The sequence below is a fragment of the Euprymna scolopes genome, chromosome 34 (genome assembly GCF_053919585.1).
Source record: "Euprymna scolopes isolate OS-2025 chromosome 34, ASM5391958v1, whole genome shotgun sequence".
NCBI classification, from domain to species: domain Eukaryota; kingdom Metazoa; phylum Mollusca; class Cephalopoda; order Sepiida; family Sepiolidae; genus Euprymna; species Euprymna scolopes.
The window spans coordinates 24,760,482-24,773,528 of NC_136515.1; the positions used below are offsets into that span (position 1 = coordinate 24,760,482).

Genomic DNA, 13,047 nt, shown 5'->3' on the forward strand with positions numbered 1-13,047 from the left:
GACCACCTGTGACTGGAGTTGCTATTTGTTATGTTATCGATATATTTTTTTAAATCAATTTCTTCTGTCTAGCTTTTAATTATTTACGTCATTAGCATATTCTTATTCTCTTCACCTGTTGTAACATTGTTGAATGTGCATAACAAGATTTAGTAATATTCACTCGTTTTATTTTGAAAAAAGATTTTATTTTTATAATCATTTTATATGTCCAAATGAAAGTGTCAAATATTGTTAACTACATTGTATTTTGAATTTAAAAAAAAAAAAAAAAAAACATGCTCTGATTTTATTTAATTACTAGCAGTTCAGAAACCGGTAAAAGATAAATAGATTCAGAAAGATGTATGATTAAAAAATATATATACATTGGTAAAAAATTTTAGATAAAGATAATATTGAGAAATAAATCATGTATGAAAGAACTGTTAAAATTGAGAAAACAAAATTAGTGGGAAAGTAAAAATGTAAGACATTCAAACTTATGTGTATCTAGTTATAGAATAAAGTGGCATGAATGAAATATGCTGGTCTTGAGAGTTGTAGAGGGGAGAGAGGGCCTAGCAAATGTTAAAATGGCGATGGATTTAAGTGAAAATAAATTTAAGCGAGGATATAGAGGGATGGGTGGTAATCAACAAAATGTGGTTCTGGGGAAGAGAATTAAAGTAAGGGTTAAGATATTAAACAGGTCTGGGAGTAGAAGAAAAAAACAAATAAGGAAAAAAAAAAATTTTTAGAATAGTGGTAGAAAATAAAGCGGTATAAGAGAATCATGTATAGCCAAAGAAGATAGTATCAAGGCATGAAGTTGGAGGTTTTTTAAGACTGAATGCAGAGAAAGGTAAAAAAAAAAAAATGCAAAGGGATGCATTAGAAGTATATAAAGGGAATTGAAGCTAAATGATTATTGTCTAATTAAAATGACATGAGGTCAAAAAACTGATTAACGGAGCAGTAAGCATGAGGAGATAAAAGTATTTAAAGAATGGTAGGTAAAAAATTACAGGTCAAGGTGATATAAGAATTATCAACTAATGACTTTATGGTGAAGTGAATGGAGGGAGGGTGGAAATAGTTATGTAATTTCGAATTGGTTATACTTGTATTTTTTTCTATTTTTGCCGCTTGAAATCAATTCATTTTTAGAATTAATGACTTTGATACAGAGCTGGCAAGATTTAGTGTAGGATTTAGATTTTTTTGAGTATTGACTATATAATGGAGAAGCTTATGTTTTTAGCTCTAAGATTTTTAATTAATGGAGAAAGTGTTGTACCTTCATTGTTATCCATGTTATCTTCATTTAATGAATGGACATGGTTTGAAATGTGGAGTTTAATTAGTGTGGAGGTTGAGCCAATGTTCATATGGGTTTTAGGGGTGTTCGTTGAATTAATTGTATGATTATTACTATTAAAATTAGGTAAAGAAAGACTGCTAGAATTTGATTATGGATATTTCAGGCTTGAGTAGTGGTTGTAGAAGTTAGCAATTAGGAGAGAACTTGGTAAGGAGTTAAAAATGAGTTTTGAAAGTTTACTTGAAGAATTTGATTATGTTTAAGGTTATTAGAAACATATATACATACACACACAAGATCTAACCGTTTGGAAATCATGGAACATCGAGAATAATGAATTAATGGAATGAAATCACTGGAAAAGTCAGGTGATAATTGGAAAGGGACTTATCATTATTTTCATCAAAAATGGTGTGTGGTGAAAAGAGGAAAATAGTAATGAATAAAATAATCCTGGTCATTTGATGGCAAGGTATTACTATGAAATAATGGCCCAAGTGTATGATGGGAATGTATTAGGAGAAAGTCTTGAGGGAGTAAGTATTGTGCTACCCCTCTAGATGTGTATTTTGGGGGAGAGTGAATTTTGCTGGAATTTATGTTGGAAAGTACAAACTGGTTAAAAGGAAGGCATAATATCCAGAAAATTTGCGTCAGATATTAGGGAGTTTGTGTGAGCATATTGAATTTTTGTGTCTGCATTTTCAAAGCTGTCTTTTTTGTAGAGGGAAAAAATCGTTATCATTTTATTGTATTAGATGTATATTTCTCATTAGAGCATGAATGCAGACTCAATATTCATATATGCATCCAATTATATATCTTAAGATTCAGGATTCCATGCTGCTAATTTTATTGTTACTTTCTCTTTGTCCATGAGGCAGGCGTTTCTTTTTTATCATAGATTAATATCTTATATTTTACTAGCAAAGTACCCGTTGTTGACTGGGTTCAAAAACAGCCTACAGAAAATGGACTCTGATTTATGAAAATATGATATGTTATGAAAAGGAAGGGTTGTAAAGAGATAGTTTCGAATTTGAGGGTATCAAAACCAAAGCAAAATTTGATGAAAGTAAAAATAAAATAAACCCCATAATTTATTATACCATACCTGTTCACACTGAAACACTTATCACAATATTCTGTGGATCTATATTAAAAAAACCTTGTTAAACTTTGTGACATATTTCCATTCTATGGAGGTCAGGCGCGAACGAACACTCCATAATTTTATTATACCATATTTCTTCAAACTGAAACATAATTATCAAAGTATACTTACGCAGATAGATATGAAAAGTCTCTTTTAAAGTTTGTGCCTATTTCCATTCTATGGAGGCCAGGCGCAAATGCAGACCCCACAATTTTATTATACCATCCCTATTTAAGTTAAAACATACTTATCAAAGTATTCGTATTTACATCTATATCAAAAACACTTGTAAACGTTTTTTTTTTTTTAATTTTTTATTTCCATACTTTGTGGATCGGGCATGAACGCAGACCTCACAATTTTAATGAACCACCGTTCTGCCAGATCAAACATACCCATTCTTGTGTCTCGATACATCTTCTATCATTATATGTAATCAGTTTTTTTAAAATAGTCAACCATATAGGAGCCTATTCATGACCACACACACACACACACATTCAACTTTATATTATAGATTTATAGACAGGATAAAGACCTAGTCAGAACTAGGTAAAAGTCAAAATGCCATCCAACACGTGTAAAATGAACATTAAACTGGATGCTATGCAAGTTTTTCAAGTGTAACTAGGGTAAACACAAGTCGAAGTTAACGATTCAACTAAGTTATAACTTAAAAAAGTAATTCCAATGTGCTTTTAATAAAGAGGCCTTCTTTTGGTCTCAAAATACAAGCTGTACATGCCTGTATAGGGAATCAGTCATGTAGCAAGAGTTGTGCAATCTCTAACTGCATCTCTCCTGAATCAACATCGTACAAGTCGAAAATAATTGGAAACTATCTGCGATATGCAAAGGAAGACTAGTATTATTTCATATTTTTTACTTTCAGACAGGTTGCACAGCCCAAGGCTTTAGCTTACTACTTAAGCCATACCTGTAGGGAGGATGTGTGGGTTTATACCTTTTCGCCAAGATTATTAGTCAAAATAATGCAATAGTCCAACTTTATTGCTGCACATCAAGCTCCACAATACATGTCTGTAACCAATATACCACACACTTTGTTTATTTTATTTTATTTTTTTTTTAAATAAATAATCCTAATAATGTTCTTATTCTGCTATAGTCTTAAAAGAAAATGCTCTAAGTCCTGTCATATCCAAACTATAACATGCCTTGCCAAATCTTACTTCCCTGATAGCCGGAAAATTGCTTCTGTGGTACCAGTGTTAAAAAAAAATTCTAGTTACTGCAAAATTATCATCCTACCAATCTCTTCCCACTCTTTAAAATCATTAATAGTCTTAACTTATTTCTTATCAACAATATGAATTTACTGGATATGAATCCTAATGGTTATCTTGGATAAATTTAGCCTATACTAGACAAAGCTAAGGCAATAGCTTGTGACAAGGTCCAGCATAAAGGTCTTCTCATTAAAATTAATTTGTACAGCATTACTGGACGAATATTTAATACTAACAGGACCCATTAATCAGCGTTACCCAGGGGAAGCATGCCCCCGCCCTCGTGAAAAATTGAACTACGTTTGTTGTTGTTGTTGGCCAATCCCCAACATCCTAATGTTAAAAACGGCTTTCAGAATAGACACCCCCAACCTCCTCATGTTAAAAACGTTGTATGGAATATACACCTCAACCTCTCCATGGTAAGAATGGCTTTCAGAATACACCCCATTGGGGGGGGGGCAAAGTATTTATCCCAAAGTTAACCTTGATATTCATTGGTCAGCATACCCTCCTGCAAAGACTATAAACAAAAAAACTTGGGGGGTGATAGTGTCAGGTGGAGAGAAGTAGATGTGTTTATCGCACGTTTACAATACTGAATTATAATGCATGTCATATCTCGAAAACTACTTGTCTCCGACAAAGTTAAGAGATTGTCTTATTCAGCATAGTCTAAAACCTATAAAAGTCGTCCTTTTAAAGGAAATTGTGTAGGTGGAGCTAAGGTACCCCCCCTCCCCCCAAAAAATTTAATGTCTGAGCAATGCAGATAATGAGTCTTGAAAAGAGAAGTAAACAAAAAACAAATATATAACAAATAAGTCTATCCGTGGGCAATATAATAAAGGGTAAATTTGTAGTTCAGCAGCATAAATTTGACAAACAAAAAATGATAAAAACTGGCGTAAACTTGACCAAAAGAAAGATCCTGGTTGTCCTCGATGGGCATACATCCAAATAACATGACATTAATGCAGGTGTGCCTTAGGGTTTGAGCCTTGAACCATTATTATTATTCCTGATTTTTATAAGCAATCTCCTTGATGCAATTGTGTCTAAGATGGATATTTTTTGTCGACATGTGAAGAAAAAAAAACACATATCCCGCCACTTCACTGTAGAGGTCTCTAGATGCTGAAGAGCTTCCCTCAAACTGCTAGCCTTTGAAATTTTCTCCTTGTTTCCCTGACTGTACCAACATGCAGAAGTTTAACTGTAATGTGAACAAACATCTTACTTCACTTCCTCGCTTAGGATGACCTTGTAAAAATTACCTTTAATTTAATGGCCCCTTATGTCTCGGTGGCAGTGTTCCTTGTTTTGGAGTGACTGAAAGTAAAAATATTAAAGTTCATTTGAATTGGTACTGCTATATATGATCTGTTATTCCCTCTGCCTTACAATGCCAGCTAGTCTTGTATTTCATAAACATTGGTAACAATCTTCAAAGTGGAAACAAGTATTGCTGGTAAGCTAAATCAGTCCATTACATTTCTAATTCTGTTCAGTTTTAATGCTAAAATCTATAAAACAATGAGTTTTAAATTGGTTTTCGTTTTGTGATCACATGTATTTGTTATTAGAATAACTATTCAGTACCTTTTTATATTCAATTGAAATAATTTTAAACATTAATTCTTGAGTGCATATAACAGTTTGTGATTAATATATTTAAATAATTTGATTTGCATACTTTTTTTTTGTCTTATTTTTGAGTTTTTAAATAGTTTTTGTTTTCAGAGTTAAATTTAATTATGGCATCATGTAATCGTTAATTGAACCGAATTGTTAACTAATCTTATGGTTATGTTTTTAATGTTCATTTATAAAATTATTGAATGAATAGCTTTCAAAACATTCAATCTTTTAAGAAAGAAATTAATAATTCTAACACTATAAATTACTTCCTGATTAATAGCTTAAATGTTTTCAAAATTTAAAGGTTATGAAATTTAATTTTAAATTTTATTAATATAGATAAAAATTCTACTAAAAGAATTTCACTGAAGTTTCTATTTTCGTTTGTGGTATTTTTGTTTCAATTTTATATTAAAACTTAAAAACTTGTTCATTTGAAACGATGAACATAGTTTTGAGTTTTCATTTTCAATTGATTTTGTAACTAAATTTTATTGCTTGTGGTTAACTGAAAGACTTCTCAATTGGCTTCCTAACTTTAAAAAAATTATGAATCTCATGATAGACTTATTGGTCTGTTTTTTAAATGGGGTTGGAATGTAGTCGTAGAAGAGTGAACAATAGAATGAGCTGCAACCATGATTGCAACTATTATTGCTGCTGCTACTACTACTACCACCACTTCTTACTTCATCACTATTATTACTACTATTGCTACTACCACCAGAAATATTATTGCTACTACTACTACCAGTACTATTACTACTACTACTACTACTATTACTACTACTACTACCAGTACTATTATTACCAGTACTATTATTACTACTACTACTACCAGTACTATTATTACTACTACTACTACTACCACCAGTACTATTGTTATTGCTACTACCACCAGTACTATTGTTATTACTACTACCACCAGTACTACTACTACTACTATCCTCTCTATTGCCAATTTAGTTACTTGCTATTATTACTTTTCTTGCATCCAACCAGAAAGACAAGGCTAAGCTGCACAGACACAACAAAAACTAATTTTCTTTTTAAATGCTACTTGTCATTCATTGATGTCGAACAAAGCCAACCTCCTCTTCCTCCTTCTTATAAGGGAGTATAAATAAAGACTCTTACATCTGATCATTATGTGCAGTTAAGTTTTATTCTTCCATTCTTAAATAATCTTTTTAAGCTATCGTTCTGACTATTGTTTGTTACATTTCTCATTAGTTTTTATTTACTTCAAAAGCCAACATGTTTTTACTAACCTTGCAAATGTTCTCATGTAAACATTCTTCAAACTAATAAACTCGAGTTAAAAAAACATTTCCAAAGTCTTATAGCGATGCTCATAAGCGTTTACGATTGTCATTTTAAGTTTCTGCCTTCAAGCTCAATAGTAAAAATAAAAATGACTAAATTATATAGCAATAATAAAATGTTAATATACAAAAGAATATTACTTTAATTTGATAGTTGGTGCTAGCCTGCACTTACCCATATGGACTTTTATTTGAACCCGTCCAGTGTGTATAACAACAATTTATGCAAGAGAGCTAGTATCAAATTGTCTGTTATAAATATATTTTAATTGTTCCTGCAAGAATATGTCGGTCTTCCCTGAAAATGCTCAATGGAACATTTTCACTCCTCCATAATTACATTTAAGAACATATTTTCAATCATTTTATTGGCTACTAGAAAATCAATGCCACTCGTTGGGTCATCCATTGAACTAGGATTGTTTGGATCAGACAAAAAGAGTTTGCAAAGCCAGTTATTTTATTCTTTTTTAATCCTAAGTCTCCCTCTTTTCCTTGTGGATGTGAATAATGACTATTGTCAAGTTTTTTGGTTTATTTTACCCATTTGTCATAATGGTTAGTGTTCGATAATCCTCAGTTGAGTTATAAGACTCAAAAAATAGTACTTGATGTCACCTTGCTAAACATTCAGCATCATCACCTTCCTTTAGATTTAGGTGTAGTAGCTAATGAAAAGGAGAGCCCTAAAGTTGCCCTCAATTATGGTCACTCACTTTATTACCTTTTCACTGTTACTAAACGGTAACAACAGGTGGGGGTTAAACAACATACTTTAGAAGAAAATTAACATTAAAAATAGTGTCAATTTTTTTCATCTGGTGTTAATCGTAAGACATTTTTGTCACTTTGTTAGTCTTCTGGTTGATTACTTGATGTTTTACAAAATGTGTAAAATTATGATTACAACGGTAGAAAACTCCCTCTGCCAAATTTTTCAACTTTCAAGAGGTTAAAATGTATAAAAGTGTTTAGTTTTTTTTTAAACCCCTTTATTATTAATAAAATCGTGTTTCTTGTCTCTTTGTAACTTAATGCATTATTTTCTTTATTTTCGATTAACCTCTTATTTATTGAAATTGCAAAAAAGAAACAGAATGAACTAAAAATATATATGTATTTATATTTTTTATAATTACAAAATTAAATTCATCAGAATGCCTTTCAGATTCTTTAATAATCGGTCATTTAATCTTTTAATAATGTGGCGGGAGTATTAATACACACAGGTTAAAAAAAAGTCTGAAAATGCTTACATATTTTTTAATTAAACATATATATATATATATATTAGGACAACAAGAGTATGCAATGAAAACACAAAACTATATATTGGTAGATATAGAATGGATCATTTATTGAATAATGGAATACAGGCAAAATTTGGGGGATAGAAGGGACTCTTTATGGCAGGGCATTTCGAAGCCTAATCAGAAGGGGTATATGTATTAGGGTTAAATTGGGGGTGTATTGTTGCTGCATGGTAATTTTAACGGTTTGTGGGGTGTCTATTTTCTATGGAGTGGTAATTTTGATTGGTGCCACCTAAATGGCAAATGGCGGCTATAAAATCGCTAATAATGGGGGAGGGGGGTATGCAAGGTTGTAAAACTGAAAGGTAATATGCGGCAATATATTTATAAGTTTCTTCTGTTATGATATAGGGAGTATGATTATAAGGGGGCGTTCGGAGATTAGGGTGGCAATGACTATGAGTGCGTTTAACTTGATGCAAAAGGTTAAGGATACATATAGATGGTAAGGTGGAGGAGTAAGGAAACCATTACTACTTACGAGAGTGGTAAAAATATACCAATAATAGTAGGGTAATTATAATAGTGAGAAAGATAATAATAATGAAAATAATAATAGTAGTAATAATAAAGATGAAAATAAAATAGAAGTAAAATTGAAGATAAAAATAAAGACAAAGATAAACATTAAAAGTAAACATTAAAGATAATACTACCAATAGTTGTGATAAAAATAAATTCAAAATTAATGTTAATAACAGTGAAAATGAAGATAATGGTAGCGGTTATGGTAGCAATAACGGGGATAATAATAACAGCAACTATAATGATGATTATAATAATAATAGTAATAGCGGTAAAATAAGACAGTAATGATAATAATAAAAATAGTAGTAACAATACTATCACTACCTCCACCACCACTAATAATAATAATAATGAAAATACTGTTAATAATAATTAGGGGTGTGTAAAAGAAAGGGATACAGACAAGTGGAGGGGGGGGTCAGAGTAGCAGGAAATTGGGTTGAGGGATAAGTGGTCCCGTAAAAAATAAAGTAAAATAAAAGAATATATATATATATATATATATATATATAAACACAGAAAAGAAAAAAAAATAGATGTAGAATAAGCCGGTAAAGCATAAGAGTTTGGTGTATAAGCTCCAATAATAATTGTTGAGCTTGGCATTATTTGGATAAGTCTTCTTTTGTGGAATTGAACTTTCTCTTTTCCTCTTACACATTAAGCTATATATATATATATATATATATATAAATATATATATATGCTAGCATGGGTGCCCAGCATTGCCCGAGTATTTGGAAGTGTGTTGAGCAAAAAAAAAAAAGTGGTAGTAGGAAGGCAGGCTTGAACCCGTACCGCGAAGGAGGAAAAGAGCGGGGGGGGTGACGACTTTGCTGTTACGACCACCGCCAAACCAGAAGTGACGTAGGTTTTAATTAAGGCTAGGCTAGACAATCGAAAAGAGGGGATGACTTTTGAAAATATCGGTGAAAAAAGCGACCTCTCTCTGTAGAAAAGTGCCCGGTTGAGAGTGAAGAAATTAATGTTTTTAGCCAATTTTTCGTTATTTGTCATCTGAAGGGTCGAGCTTCAAAACTATACTGATCTTGTGAAAATCTGAAAGTTTTATGCAAACCTGCAAATATACATACATACATTTATATATTGGTAGCTCAAATTTTCGACCCAAACTGATTAAAAAGCTTGCCCTATCTCTGAATACCCGTTATGTAAAATTTCAAATGTTTAGACCAGAAATTGTCTGAGTAATTTTGTATACCGCAGAGGTCAAATTTTTTTAAACTTTGACCCCTATTATGACCCCTTAACATTTATAGTTTTGAGCTCAAATCAAGTTAAGTTAGATCCATGTCCAAGGAACCTATATCTAAAATTTCAATTGTTTATACCCAAAATTGGCAGAGGAGTTTGGTAGGGTTCTCAAAGGTCAAATCATTAAACTTTGACCCCTTAACAGCCAAATTTCTGGCCAAAAACGGATTACAAAGATTTTCCCAAATCTCCACACCCTGTATATCAAATTTCGAGTCTGTAGACAGACTGAAAATTGAGTTATTGTGTCGGGAAATGCACACACACACACATACACACTTTCACTTTTATATATATATATATATATATATATATATATATATATATATATTATTATTATGGTTACTTGGCTAAGTATATTTCATTTTGATCAAAGGAAAAACAACTTTAATTTTATAGAAATGGTAATATAGGGTTCAGTTGTCCTTTAGTCCTCACATTCTATGAGAGATATTTCTGACAAAAGGAAAGAGGTGTTTGGTAGGTTCAAACCTAGCCATCTAACATTTATCATTGGCTAGTTTTTTTTTTTACTTTGAAGTAGTATTTTTTTCTCCTTATATCAAGTGGCTTAATGCCATGTCTGGAGTGATTTTTATTTGATTAATGTCCTCGTTAATTCCTTTTTTGCAACAAAAAATACTATATGACATCTATATTTGAACAAATACTTTACCTTAACTACTAGTGATTTGCGATAAATCTTAAACATCATCCTGTTAATATTATATACTAGTGGGGGGTACCCGGCGTTGCCCGGGTGTTTGGAGGTGTATGTGGTTTTGGGTAAATCAAAACTGGGGGGGGGGGAGTAAAAAAAGTTTTGGTAGGTAAGTATGAGGATCGAACCCGAACCCTTGGGGCAAAGTAACCACTGGGCCACCGCGACATACTAACGGAAACAAGTTTGAATTTATTTAATTACTTAGAATTGGCAGGTGCACGTTTTAATGACTTAATGAGGTCAACTTTGACTGTGGGGTAGTATTTTATTTAATGCGGGAATTCTTTTTTATTTTTATTTTTCCAAGATGTTGGGGGGGGGGACCAGCTCCCCTTGTCCAAATTGAATAGCAATTGTCTGATATAAGGAAAATATTTCCACATTGATCAAAGCTTTCAGACATTTCCAGCGATCGCAACCGGAAAAATGCCGCCAAAATTAGTGTCGCTTTTATTATACGAAAAAGCCTAATCCACATGCGGCGAGCGAAAAATGTTGAATATTTATCTTCCCGAAGTCGAGCAAATTAAATAGACAGGCGACCTCCGTTGTTAACTCAGAGATATTATGATTTATATATGATATAAAGTTTTAAGAAGTTGTGAGCCGACCGACCGCTTCTCGGAAAAAGCCTTTCTTGGACATACATACACACATTTTCGCTTTTATATATATAGACTAGCGAGGGGTACCCGGCGTTGCCCGGGTGTTTGGAGGTGTGTGTGCTGTTAAATAAAAAAGAAACCGGGAGTGGGGGTAAAAGTTGGTAGGATCGAATCTGAAGCCCTGAGGCGAAGTTGGAAAATAAAATGTGAAAAAAACATGAACCGTTCGGCCAGCCAGAATGAGTTACTGAAAGATGTTTGAATTTATTTAAGTAAGAACAAAATTGACAGGTGCCCGCACGGAAGTCATAGAGCGTTACGACGACGACGTAAGCAATAGCAAATGAGGTCAATGACCAGGTTTGTTTGTTATAAGCGAAGTAAAAATAGAAAACATAAAAACGAACGTTAAAACTTAAGGGGGGGGTAATCAAAACATCGAAAAAAAAACTAACTTAAGGCAAACGAGCGATGTTAAATGTAAAAATCGAAAAAAAACAAAAGAAAACAGAAAAACGAACGTTAAAACAAAAAAAAATGCGTGAAAAATGGCTTAAATAAGCCTGTTTTGATATTAAAATTTAAAAAATCCGTGGGTACCCGGGTATTTTGGGTGTGTGGTCGGGGGTGGATAAGCGAAGTAAAAAAAAAAAAAACAAAAAAAAAAAACAAGAAAAACGAACGTTACATGAAAAATGGCTTAAATAACATTTAAATTGTAAAAATCAAAAAAAAAAAAGACATCTCACACCACGATTCGAACCCAAAACGTTTAGATAACGAACCAACGCGCTAACCAACTGAGCTAACGACGTACATGAAATTTAGTCAGTTCTTCAACTATTTAAAGTAAATCAGGTCATGATGTCATCTGACGCATGCGTAGAATCGGTCGTCGTCACGAGGGGACGGTTTTTGTTGATTCCCCCCACCCCTGTAAAAATTAACGTTTTTGGCCAATTTTTCGATATTTTTCGGGCGAAGGATGGAGCTTCAATATGATACCAAATTTGTTAATTTTTGTTCTGTCTGTCGAAAGTTTTTAGCGGACACACAAACACATGCATACATACAAACACACATTTTCGCTTTTATATATATAGACTAGCAGGGGGTACCCGGCGTTGCCCGGGTGTTTAGAGGTGTGTGTGTGCTCCGGGGGGGGGGGTAATCAAAACATAAGAATAAGCGAAGTAAATATTTTTAAATATTAAAATGTTAAAACTTAAAAAAATAAAAAAAAAACACCCCAAAAAACTAATGTATGGCAGACGAACGATGTTAAATGTAAAAATCGGAAAAAGAAAACAGAAAAACACGGGGTACCCGGCATTGCCTGGGTGTTTTTGGGTGTGTGTGGTCAATGGGGGTGGGGTGTTAATGAAAACCTAAGAATAATCGAAGTAAAAAAAAAAAAAAAGTTAAAAAATCTGAAAACACGTGAAAAATGGCTTAAATAACCCTGCTTCAATATTAAAATTTAAAAAATCGAGGAAAAAAGACATTTCACACCACGATTCGAACCCAAAACGTTTAGATAATCAAGCTGCGTTCTAAGCAACTGAGCTAAGATGACGTTGCCAAAATTTTGTCGCTTTTTTAAATCTTTAAACTAAATCAGGTTACGACGTCATTTGCGCATGCGTAGAACCGAACTCGTCATGAGAGGAGGGTTTTTGCTGCCCCCCCCCTCCCCTGTAGAAAAGTGATGATTTCAGGGTGAAAAAAAATTAACGTTTTTGGCCAATTTTTCGATATTTGTCGCGCGAAGGTTGGAAGTTTAAAATGATACCGGTCTGGCGAAAATCAGTGACCCGTGTGGAAAGTTTTTGAGACATACAAACACACATACATACATACATACATACAAACACATTTTCGCTTTTATATATATAGATGACACACCAGTTCCCGTAACTTTACTGAA

General features: G+C 32.8%; 1 protein-coding gene across 14 annotated transcripts in view; it reads left to right on the plus strand.

The window, feature by feature from the left end:
• The window catches only part of LOC145259136 (uncharacterized), a 158,975-nt gene that overhangs the window by 33,884 nt on the left and 112,044 nt on the right, over positions 1 to 13,047 (plus strand). Inside the window, exon 1 of one of the 14 annotated variants that reach the window (XM_080116824.1) lies at positions 6,319 to 6,505. The exons of the other annotated variants lie outside the window; for them this stretch is intronic. The gene's annotated coding sequence lies outside the window, so the exon portion shown is untranslated. Of the gene's footprint in view, positions 1 to 6,318; positions 6,506 to 13,047 lie in introns of those variants that run through there. 14 annotated transcript variants of the gene reach the window in all.